General features: G+C 44.3%; 1 protein-coding gene across 3 annotated transcripts in view; it reads left to right on the plus strand.

Annotated features, from left to right (window-relative positions):
- The first annotated feature begins 2,344 nt into the window (after positions 1 to 2,344).
- Positions 2,345 to 12,088, plus strand: part of CIT (citron rho-interacting serine/threonine kinase) — a 140,833-nt gene continuing 131,089 nt past the window's right edge. For 2 of the 3 annotated variants that reach the window (XM_066603664.1, XM_066603666.1), the window contains exon 1: positions 2,371 to 2,390. The gene's annotated coding sequence lies outside the window, so the exon portion shown is untranslated. Of the gene's footprint in view, positions 2,391 to 12,088 lie in introns of all 3 variants that reach the window. The other variant, XM_066603665.1, reaches the window with a different exon arrangement.

The raw sequence follows: 12,088 nt of genomic DNA on the forward strand, positions 1-12,088 counted from the left end.
ATATTGGACGTGTTTTCCCGGCCGGCTGATATACGCGACCATCTGATGCATTGGATTCCAATGCATCAGTTCAGATAGCCGATCTTCCGAAGCGTTAAAAACGGCCGGCCTGAAAAAATAGTGAATACAGCATGCCTTTCGGATGGCTGATTGTACGCTGGCTGGAAAAGATAGGTCTCGTTTAAGAACCAGTAATTAAAAACCAGTGCCTAATGAACCAATTACAGCCATTCAGTTGGCTCAATGAACGGCTGTGATTGGTTCATCGAGCACGTGGCTCAGCCAATCAGAACAAGAACTTGCTGGAGGTGGGGTTTGCAAACCCTATTACCAGAAAGTGATGTTCTGTCGGCAATGAGAACTGTAAGCAAGCCTGCCCGGACTGCGGAGACCATCAGAAGAGATCGGACGGCACCTGCTAGGTAAGTACAAGACATCCCCTGAAAATAAGACCCTGTGCCTCTTTTGGGGCAAAAGTTAATATTTTCAGGAAAATATGGTAGCTCCTGTCATACATGTATTGTAGAGGAGATCACAGCTTGTCCTCCTGACGGTATACTTATCGTATGTAGCTTATTTAGGTGACTGTAGAAGGTAATGATAATTAGATTTTCCCCCAAGCAGCAGAAATGGTATAACCTCCAGCTAATGCTATGCTGATGCATAATGGGATTGATGTGAAATTGAAACCAAAAAGTTCTACCATCAAGATGGTGGCTAATAAGCATCGGACAGGGGCCTGCACTGTATGGAAATGACTGCAATACACAGAGGAGACATGAAGGGGTAGAAATGTGTTTTCACTGTAGTGACCCTTTAATCCTATAGAAATGTTCATGAGAAGCAACCCAACAACATCATAGAGTTGAGCTGTTTTGTGCAGAGGAATAGGCTACAATTCGTCCAAGCTGATGTGCAGGACTAATCAACAATTACCAGAAAAGTTTAGATGCAGTTATTGTTGCAGAAGAGGGCCAGATACTGAAATCTATGGTTCACATACTTTTCCTACTCACAGATATGTGATATTAGATCATATTTATCAATAAGTAAGGAAGTCTAATATTTTGACTAACATTTGATTTGATTCTCTATCTACTTTTAGGACTTTTGTGAAAATGTGATATAGTTTAGGTCAAATACTGTATAAGCAGAAATATGGAAAATTCTGAAGGGTTCACAAACTTTCAAACACCAATGTAGCTGACTGCTTCATTTGTTCCATATGAAAAATGGAAAATGAAATGAAACGCAAATAAATAGAAATATTTCCGGTTTTAAGGACAACCCATTGAAATCATTAAAATACATATAATTCTGTTCTTATTTCACTTCTCTGCTCTTTAAACAGGAAGGAAATGTTTACCTGACCGTAAGGGCTTATTCAGATGACCGTATATAGGCGGGGTATTCACACCGGCCAATATACGGTGTCCCTCTCTGCAGGGCGAGGAGGCTGGAAGAGACGGGGGCAGTTCACTGAGCTCCCGCCCCCTCTCCGCCCCTCGGCACTATTTGCAATGGGAGGGGGCTGGATGGAGCGGAGCTAAGTTGGGGAACTTAACTCCGCCCTCGCCAACCTTCTCTCATTGAAATTAGTGCAGAGGGGCGGAGGTGCGTGTGTTAGTGCAGAGAGGGACGCCGTATATCGGCCGGCGTGAATACCCCGCCAATATATGGTCGTCTGAATAAGCCCTAAGGCCACTTTGGATGAGCCATTTCATCATTTACTTTTTTAATTAGACTCCTAAAATCACTAGATGTTAAAAAAAAAATGAATAGATTGCACCTTCATTTACGCAGATCATAAAGTTTTGGAAAAAGAGACAGTTCCAGTGAATATGACCATTTCGTTCACAGAAAAGTATTTTTTCTGTTTTTACCTTTATCAGGAAACAAATAAATGTTGCAGGTTTCAGTTAAAAAATAATAAAGCAATAGAATACAGCGCACAGACTAATATGGACACAGCTTTGTGTGTGGAACACGGAACGCGATACATTGTATCACGTAGTGATGAAAACCGCCACAAGCACTCACTTACAAAACACTGACAGTTGGGCTCCATGCTGAGCTACCACTAGAGGGCGCTGGAGACTGGAAGCGAGAGGAGTGACTCTGAGGCTGGAACAGACATCTTGCTTATGGGAAGACATGACAGCGGTCCTAATGAGGGGCCGTGAGCTGCAGTTGTAAGGTGCGGCGGTGAATGTATCCAGGGAGAAGGAAGCCGACAAGAAGCTGGGGGCACAAGAAAAGTAGTAAATGTGACGTGCTGCGGGGAAACCAGGTGAAGACCCGGACAGGGGGCGGGGCGGCCTGGCAGCCGGAAGTGACGTCACACGGAGCGGGGTTTCGTTTGAATTTGATGGCGGTAAGAAGCGGAGCCGGTGAGCTGTCAGTGCGGGGGAGTGATGTCACTGCTCGGGCGTGGGAGGGGGTCACCGGGTGGTGGCGGGCACCACATATTAATACAACAGTTTCTGGCCTGACTGGAATGGCAGCTGCAGGAGGGAGGAGACGTTCTTCCTATATGTCCCCATTCCCTTCTGGCTCACAGACCTGCCTACATGCCTCCAGCATCGGGGCTCATTCACACCAGTGCAAATAGGCGGCGAGTACAGCGCATTGTTTTCTGTGGTCCATTCCCAGCTGCGTATCTGGTGACAGCAATGCCACAAGCGCTACGTTGTGTAACAGCCGGCGGAAATCCGTGCAGGCGCGTCCGCGCACAAAGTCACCAGGATTTCATGTATTATCTAATGAGCATAAATAGCCTAACGATGGGCAGAGAAACCCGGGTGAAGTGATGAGCCGCAGCGGTTTACAGGTACGGCCGTGGACCTGAGGCCTCGCGCATCACGAAAATGTGTCTAAGACCCAGTGTCCACAGGCGGATCTGACTTGCGGAAGATCCGCGATTCAAGCTGCCCATAGGGAGGCATAAGCGTCCGCACTTCAATTTACACACAGATATGTTTTCCGGATTCCGCATGCGGAAAATAAATTGCGGCGTGCTCCATTTTAGTGTGTATTCCGTGTGGACGGATTCCGTCGAACTCGATGGAAGCTGTCCAATCCGCGGCCCGGCTGCAGTTGACATTGTGGGCAGCCGAGGATTCCGTGGGAAAACGGGAGTTAAAAAAACAAACAAACCTGTATTGTGCATGTTCGCCGGCGGCACGTCCACACGCATCTACAGTGCAGAAAAAGGAAAACCCGGATGGGTAGGCAGGGTCTGATTCCACTGCGGGCTCCTGTATGCAGAATCCGACCCGCCCGTTATACACGCAAACTCTTTCCTTGTAATCTTAATGCAGTTTTCATGCGTTTGCTATGCATTTTTGTGATTTATTGTGTATTTTAATTTGCGTTCTGCACTGCTTGGCTCATCCCCTCTTCTTTTTTTTTTGTTTGTTAATGTGATCCCTTATTAACACGTTAAAAGCGTAAGACACTTGCATGCGAGTGCAATGCGTTTTTTTTTCTTTTAGTCGCCGTAGAAAATGATGGGTGATTCGCACCAAGAATCGTACAAAAACTGGGTATGCAGCATTTTTTCAAACTTGGACCATTGTTCCAAGAGAAAAGAAAATCTTGTGTTAAATAACCCCTTTAAATGAACGGCTCTTTTCCAATGCAGGTTCTGTCCATCTTAGAAGCGGAAAGAACTCACAAGAAAATCACCCATGTGAATACAGACTTTAAGAAACCATTGTTTTGCACCCCTCTGAGGGCAGCACAAGGTAGCGCAGATTACACTGATATGTCTGTGTGTGGATCTGTGCAGTAGTTTGGGAGAAACCTACCTTGTATTAGTGGCAGCACATACATAGAGGATCACTTAGGGTATGTTTACACTTAGCAGAAATGCTGTGGATTGTCTGCAGCTTAATCCACACCATATCTGCATCCAAAACAGTCAAAATTTGCATTATAAGTGTGGATTCTGACTCAAAATCAGCTGCAGTATCACATTCTCCACCCCGGCCACCAGGCGGCCTCTAGTGAGCACACCACCGCTGGCCAGTCGATGCCTCTTCCAGAGCGGACCCCAGACTTTCAACTGTTGACCTGTCTTGAGGATGGGACATCAATAGTATTTTCCTGGGAAATCCCTTTAAAGGGATCTTCCAATTCTATATAAATGCGTAATCACAATATAAGGGTACGGTATGCCGACTTCTCAATGGATTACAGTGGATGATCTCATCCACAGGTGGTAGAATCTTCCTGCACAGACGTCCGGTGTGGATGTTGTAACCCACAGAGTGACTATTTGTGATGCAGAAGGAAGATGGATTTGTTGTGGATTTTGCTCATTGAAATCTGTAATCCAATCCTAGTGTTGTGGATTTCTTTGCAGAACATTTCCCAGGCAATCTGACCCATGTGAACTTGGCCTATATGAAAAGTTTTATGACTTTCTAATGTGCCTTATGTTTTAATTAGTTGTTATATCCATGATATTAGTTTTTGTCAGTGAATGAGAATATTCCTATTTACAATCAGAGGCCACGAACATGTAAATACCGAGCCCAGCTGATAAGTGGATACAATTGTATCTAGTTCAGGCTATAAAGTAAGGACACTTACAAGACTGATACATTGTTGCAAACCAGCAGAGATTGTGCAGATGTGTTTAGTTCACCTAGGAGGAAACAGAGAAATAATGACTTTTGTAATAGCTTGCCTTTAGATCGTCTGTCCACGGCCGTGACAGAATATCGTGAGCGATTTTCCGCCGCGGGGAAGCACTAAAGGTCACAGCAATGAGCCTATGTTAATGATAGGTTCATCGCAGCGTACCACGATTTTTAGACGCGAGCGGAAAATCGCTTTGGATTTCCCATTTGTGTACATCGGGCTGTGCTTTCCATAGTTATCCTATGGAAAGCGTTTCAAGTGTGATCCGCGTGCGATTTATTGCCACGGATCCCGCTATGAAATATCGCCCGTGGACAGCTAGCCTTGCTATTCTTCTGCTAACCAAACATTCTCCCCTCACGGACATGACATTGGATGACATGACAATCACAATAGGGCGCAGTTACACTTCTATACTGTTACTTTTATCTCATGCTTTGGCTTATTAAAGGAAGTCTACCACCATACTGATAGTCACAGGTACATTCTTTTTCGCCTTGTCTGTTATATCTGCCCCTGATGTACTGTTTGTGAAATCTACAGTTGTCGTGCTTGCATCACACTGTGAGTCAGGAGTTGCATTGTTAGCACAGTCAAAAAAGATATGTTCATCTTGTTCCCCCAAGGAAATAATGAGAATGAATTCTAGAACACTGCTTCCCTCCCTAGGTCCAAAGTTCACTTCCATGCACCTCTGGGCATGTCGTAATATGTTGGCTGATAATGCCTGCAGCTCTTCAACGGTGATGCTGTCAATAGTGTTCATGATAGTTTCCTTGAGTTCATCCAGGGTATGTGGATTATTGGTTTACACTTTCTGCTTTAAATTTCCCCAAAGATAAAAATCACATGCAGACTAGTTCGAGGAACACGGTGGCCATAACCCCTTACTCACAGTTCGCCCTTCTGTAAACAGTTCATGAACCTGTGCCAGTGAGTCGCGGGAGGTATGATATGTTGCCCCATCTCAATGAAAAAGCAGCACTTTTTTTCTTCTTCTGGTGTTAGTTGGTTGTAAAGCTGTTCAAACTTGCCCAGATGAACTGCGGGATTCACAGTTGATTCAAAGAAAATTAGGCCCAGTATTCGTGTTCCTGATACTGTGAACCAAACTCCAATTTTCTGGTCACGTAGTTGTGTTTCATGAGTCAAGTGTGATTGTTCTCAGTAAGAGAAACAAAGTAATCTTGTAGATATGAAACCTTTTAATCGCTAGCAAAAATTACATGTTATAGCAAGTTTTCGAACCTCTCAGGGTCAGGTGGGGATGTTCAGTAGACCAGTACCTCGTATTCTGTCAATTCACATGACCTGATAAATGACACCACGGTTCTTCCATCATAAAGTACAGCGATGGTCCAGAAGTCCTCTAGCAATCACAGTCAGCAGCCGCATACAGTAACTTACACCTATAGCTTTGAGCTCTTACAGTTCCTACACAGCTATTCGGAATGGTTTCAGGGTCAGAGACGCACCATTCAAAATACACCAACTTGCTGGAATAGTCTCCAAGTTGTTTTTTGAGGACTTTTTGCAAGCTACTGCTGAATGTCACAGACTACTTTGGATGTTTGGACTAATGAAGGACTCAGTTTCTTTATGCTTGCGACAGACACGGTTTTACGTAATTTCTGAACCAGGCTCTGACTACAAGCAGGTGGTTTTGTACCTTGGTACTTGTCGGTGAAGGCCTCTTGTGCTTCCTTAGTTGATATGCTTTGCACATGGCCTTCCACAATAACTAATCACTGTTGCAGGGAGAACACCATGGGGTCATGAGGTCAATGAAAGTCAATGGACTTTCGCTGATCCATGCACATGTGCAGCATGCTTATGTATGCAGCATGAGCCCTATATCATTGTATAGGCTGTGTATGAAATGCTGTTCATATGCAATACATTGCATATGGGCAGCATTTCCAAATGCACCCCCCTCTGAAACAGAGCGGGGAAGTAAAAAAAAAAAAAGTCATACTGTGCATTTCCGTGTGCATGTGATACGCGGGCATGCGCAGTATACTCGTAGCCATGCGTGGTCTCTGCCGTCAGGCCCAGTATTTACAAATACTGGTAAAATGCTGTAAGTAGACCAGCAGCGTTTTTCACATACACCTGTAGACAGGTGCCCTTATATAGCTGGGGTAAAATGAAAGGGCTACGGGCTCTACCAAGGAGTGTGGTGCCGGGATCGTAGGTGGGCTAATTTCCTGTTGTCCATCCTATATTTCTATGTGTGTTGATGTTGAAGCCATGAAGTATAACAGCTGTGACCGGCTACTGAGGTGGGCTATCTTTACAGCTCTTATGGCAAAGATGACTTTTCGCCTCTAGAGAGTAAAACTCCCCCCCCCCCCCCCCCCCCCCAGACAGAGGGATTGCCAGCTTCTCATCTGGGGGTATTTTCGTATGTTCCTGTAAAAGCCATTTATGTACTTCTGCTGGTTAATTATGCCGTCTCTTCTCATAACCAAAAGTGTTTAATTTTTTAAATATTTCCTTACTAATAAGATCTTCCATGCCCCTTGTCAGGTTAGTTCTCTGTACGGACCCTCCAGTGTAGCTCCTACATACAATCCTAGATGAAATGGCACAGCATGCTGGCCGACATGCTGGAATCAACGTGGACCCCATTATAGTCAGTGGGATCTGTCTGGCATGTGCCATATCCAGCGCTTCCAGTTTTTCCCTTGTTTGGATCCGCTGAACAATGGAAGCCCGCAGCACCAGTGTGAACCTTGCCTAAAAGCACTCTGGAGATGTAAATGATTGTACACAGTCCTGCGGCTGAGAGAAGTTGGGGAGCTCCCCCTGGACCCTGATCAGATCACTCTGCTAGTTCATCAGAAACAGATAGACTTTTACACTGTCAATTTGCCACTGTATGTTTGTCGTACTAACAATACCCACAAAAATGCCACAATTGCTTTTTTTTTTCTATTTCACTCCACTTAGAGAATGCTAAAGATTTTTCAGTATTAATAATAATAATAATAATTTGTATATAGCGCAAATGTATTCTGCAGCGCTTACAAAGATGGGGGGGAATACCGAGAAAAAAGTACAAAAATTACAGAACTACGGTTACATGTAGTAATCAGTTGATGGAAACAGTAGGGGTGCGGGTCCTGCTCCAACGAGCTTACATACTACAAATAATGGGGTGATACAGAAGGTAAAGGGGCTGGATATGTGTACGATATGGGGAGGTGGAGTGTGAGGGATGCTATACACATGAACAATGGCCAGACATTACGCAGTGTGATTGCAGAAATGGTATGACTGCAGGGGGCGGTTAATGGTGGTTAGCAGGGATTGTAGTCAATAGGTCGGGGAGCAATGTTATCAGGTAGCGTACAGAGGGGTTTGGTTTAGGGGGATATAGTATTGCCTTCCTGAAGAGGTACATTTTTAGAGCACACCTGAAGTTTTAGTCCTGGATTGCTCGGATAGCCTTTGGTAGTGCGTTCCAGAGGACTGGTGTTGCTCTGGAGAAGTCTTGGAGGCGGGAATGAGAAGTTCGAATTAGAGGGGCACTTAGTCTGATTTTGTTAGCAGAGCGGAGGGCGCGGGCTGGGCGGTGGATTGAGATGAGGGAGGCAATGTAGGGTGGGGCGGCGCTATGGAGAGCTTTATGGATGAAGGTAGTGAGTTTTAATTGTATTCTATATTTGATGGACAGCCAGTGCAGTGACCGGCACAGAGCAGAGGCGTCCGAGTAGCGGCTGGACAGGAAGATGAGCCTGGCTGCCGCATTCAGGATGGATTGGAGGGGGTAGAGTCTGGATCAGGGGAGGCCGATCAGCAACGAGTTGCAATAATCGAGCCGAGAGTGGATGAGGGCAACAGTGAGCGATTTTAGCGTGTCCACAGTGAGAAAAGGGGTGGATTCTTGCGATGTTCTTGACGTGGAGCCGACATGTTTGGGCCAGAGATTGGATGTAGAGGGTAAAGGAGAGATAGGCATCGAATATGATCCCAAGGCAGCGGGCGTGCTGTCTGGGAGTTATGGTGGCGCCACACACTGAGATGGAGATGTCAGGATGAGGTCGGTTAGTGGAGGGTAGAAATACCAACAGGTCAGTTTTAGAGAGGTTTAGTTTTAGGTAGAGAGAGGTCATGTTGTTAGAGATAGTGGACAGACAGTCGGTGATGTTTTGGAGGAAAGGTGCAGAGATGTCACAGGAAGAGGTGTATAGCTGGGTGTCATCAGCATACAGGTGGTATTGGAGGCCAAATCTCCTGATGGTTTGTCCAATAGGGGCTGTGTAGATGGAGAAAAGGTGGGGGCCGAGGACCGAGCCCTGGGGAACCCCAAAAGCAAGGGGAAGAGGAAGGGAGGTAGGGCTAGCAAAGGAGACGCGTCAGAGAGGTAGGAGGAGAACCAGGAGGGAACAGTGTCCTTTAGGCTGATGGAGCGAAGCATACTGAGGGGAAGGTTGTGATCAACAGTATTGAATGCTGTAGAGAGGTTGAGGAGGATCCGTAGGGAGTAATCGCCCCTCGATTTGGCTGTTATATGGTACATCAAAGAATACCATTGAAAAATACAAGCAGAAAAATCAACTGCAAAATAAAAGTTACAATTTTTGAAAGTGTAGAGAAGAAAATAAAAATGGAAAAAGGTGTCTGTGTTCTCAAGGGGTCAAATGGGGATTTTTTATGTAGAACTTCAGCAGAATTGCTACGGATTTGCAAAGGGTGAAATTAGCATCAAAATGCACATGTAAGATATGCACATTATGCTGCATATTTTTCCATTGCTTTGTGGAAAGCACCCTTATAGAGCTCGTCTCCAGAGAAACTAACATTCAAGTTGGAGATTGCTGAAAAAAATCCAGCACGTAGTAGACATTATGGTCCGAAATGCAGTTATAATACCACTACACAGGCTAAGGCCTCATGTCCACGGGGAAAATCAAATCTGCTCCGGATTTGTAACGCGGATTTGGGCCACGGATGCAGTGCGGATGAGCTTAAAATAGTATTTTATTGCATGCGGATGACACGCGGATGCGTTTTTTTTCACGCGTGTATGCACGCGGATGGCATTTTTGCATCTGCGCGTGAAAAAAAATGCAAGGCCACTGAAAAAGAAGCCAAACTTGTAATCCGCATGCAGATTTCACGCACCCAAATAAATGGCATTTAACACCCGCAGCGGATTTCCCGCACCCCATAGAGATCAATGGGGCCATCCGGAGCGTGATCCGCACCTAAATGGAGCATGTCCATTTTTTTTCATGCTCCATGATTTTTCTAATTCACATTTATTGACCATCCGCGGGTATTTAGCTACCCGCGGGTGGTCAATGCATTCCTATGGGGCGCGGATCCGCGCGCGGGTGATCCGCTGCGGATTTTAATTATTATTTTCCCCGTGGACATGAGGCCTTAGTCTGAAAATGTACTTGGAACGATTGGTATGCTTTTATTACATCCAACGACCTAATGTAATTTTATTCATTCTTTCTATAATATGCCATAGTATTTTCAGTGTTGCTCACAAATGCGCCAGTCTATCGCCGTCGCTGTATGAGCGCTTGTTTTTTGCGGGACGAGTTGTATTTTTCAATGGTACTATTTAATGTACCACATAATGCACTGAAAAAGTACAAAAAAATTCTAAGTGGAGTAAAATGAAGAAAACCAGACATTCTGCATCTTTCAGTGCGTTTTGTTTCTACGGCGCATAAACTGCAACAAAAATGACATAACTTTATTCTATGGGTCAATATGATTATTACGACGCAAAATTAGTATTGTTTTTTTTTGCTGTGCTATTTTAATTTTTTTTCAAAGACCTTTAATTTTTAAAAAATTATTTTCTGCTGCCATCTTTTGCGCGCAATAACTTTTTTATTTTTCCATTGACATAGTTGTAAGAGGGCTCCTTTTTTTGAGACATCCTGAAGTGGTACAATGGAATACATATGTCTTTTTGGACGCTTTTTATTGCATTTTTTCTGGGAGACATTGTCACCAGAAAAAGGGCCTTTCTGGCGGTGTTTATTTTTTTTTCTGGACATCATTCACCATGCGGGGTAAATAATGCGTTTATTGGATAGATTTGACTTTTATGGACGCGGCGATACCAAATATGTATTTTTGTTTTATGATTTAGTTTCTTTTATTATAAATATGGCAAAAGGGGGGTGATTTAAACTTTTTTTTTTTTTTTTTTTTATAATTAGTAAAACTTTATTGATCTTATTTTTACTTTCTTTTTTAGTCCTCCTAGGGGACCACAACTAGCGATGCTTTGATCGCTCCTGCAGTATTATGTAATGCTACACGAGTAAAAATAAGATCAATAACGTTTTACTAAGGGCTTGCACAGGAATGGCCTGGTAGGCAGTCTGCTAAGACAGCCCTGGGCCCTTTCAGAAGGCCCCCAGCTGCCATGACACACACACTGCCCCCTGCGATTTCATCGCAGGGGAGCTGTAAGGGACCCCTGAACATCGTTCAGGGATTTGAAATGCTGCTGTCAAAATTGACTGCAGCATTTAAAGGGTTAATAGTGCCAACCAGAAGCGACGCGGCTGACTGCAGCTATTGCCCGTGGGTGTCAGCTGTAGTAAACAACTGACACCTGCGCTGTATGAAGAGAGGTCGCCCCGTGATCTCCCTTCATACATACCCCAACGCTGTAGGGCATAACTGTACCTCCTGTAGCGTTAACGGGTTAAGGGACCACTCTGCCAAAAACACATTTTTCCATCCCTGCCCTCTCACCTAATTGCTTGTCACACTCTGGAGGTCTACTCTATTATTTCAGTCAGTGTAGCCTCCTGTCTGATATCTTCTTGAGGCTGAGATTTTTTTTTTTTTTTTCTTATTTAGCCCATAATGCATCAGCACAGCATTACTTGAGGCTATACCACTTCTGCCTGCTGGAGGAAAGTTAAATATAATCATAACCTATATTCACTTAAATAAGCTACAGACCATAAGTACACAGGGGATGAGCTGTGATCTCCTCTATTATAACTGTGTTACAGGAGCTCTGAGATTATCATCAATAACTGTGATAGGGGTGTCTTTGTTCCCTTTAGACAGTTTCTGTAATAGATCCATGGAGCACCATAACAGACTGTGAAATTGTCTAGAAAATTTATGCATAAGCCTAAGATCTGAGCTGTTCAGAATTTAGATCACATGACCATCTGAGGAGAAGGAAGCCTGGAGTTTCAGATAGTCAGAAATAACTAACCAAGGTAACACTGGCCAACTAATATATACTGGGTGATAGCTACGTAATTAATGATTTAAAAAGTCACCTGAGTGGTCCTTTAAAGGGGTTGACCCATTTGGATACCTTACAATCAAGCAGTCCCTATAATTAGCGGTTATCACCTGGAAGCGCTGTGGTGGCTGCTAATATTTTAATGATTGGTTTTTATTACATGGTCCCGTTGAATCTGCTAGTGTGGTGGCTACT

Source organism: Eleutherodactylus coqui, chromosome 5 (genome assembly GCF_035609145.1).
Source record: "Eleutherodactylus coqui strain aEleCoq1 chromosome 5, aEleCoq1.hap1, whole genome shotgun sequence".
In the NCBI taxonomy this organism is placed as follows: domain Eukaryota; kingdom Metazoa; phylum Chordata; class Amphibia; order Anura; family Eleutherodactylidae; genus Eleutherodactylus; species Eleutherodactylus coqui.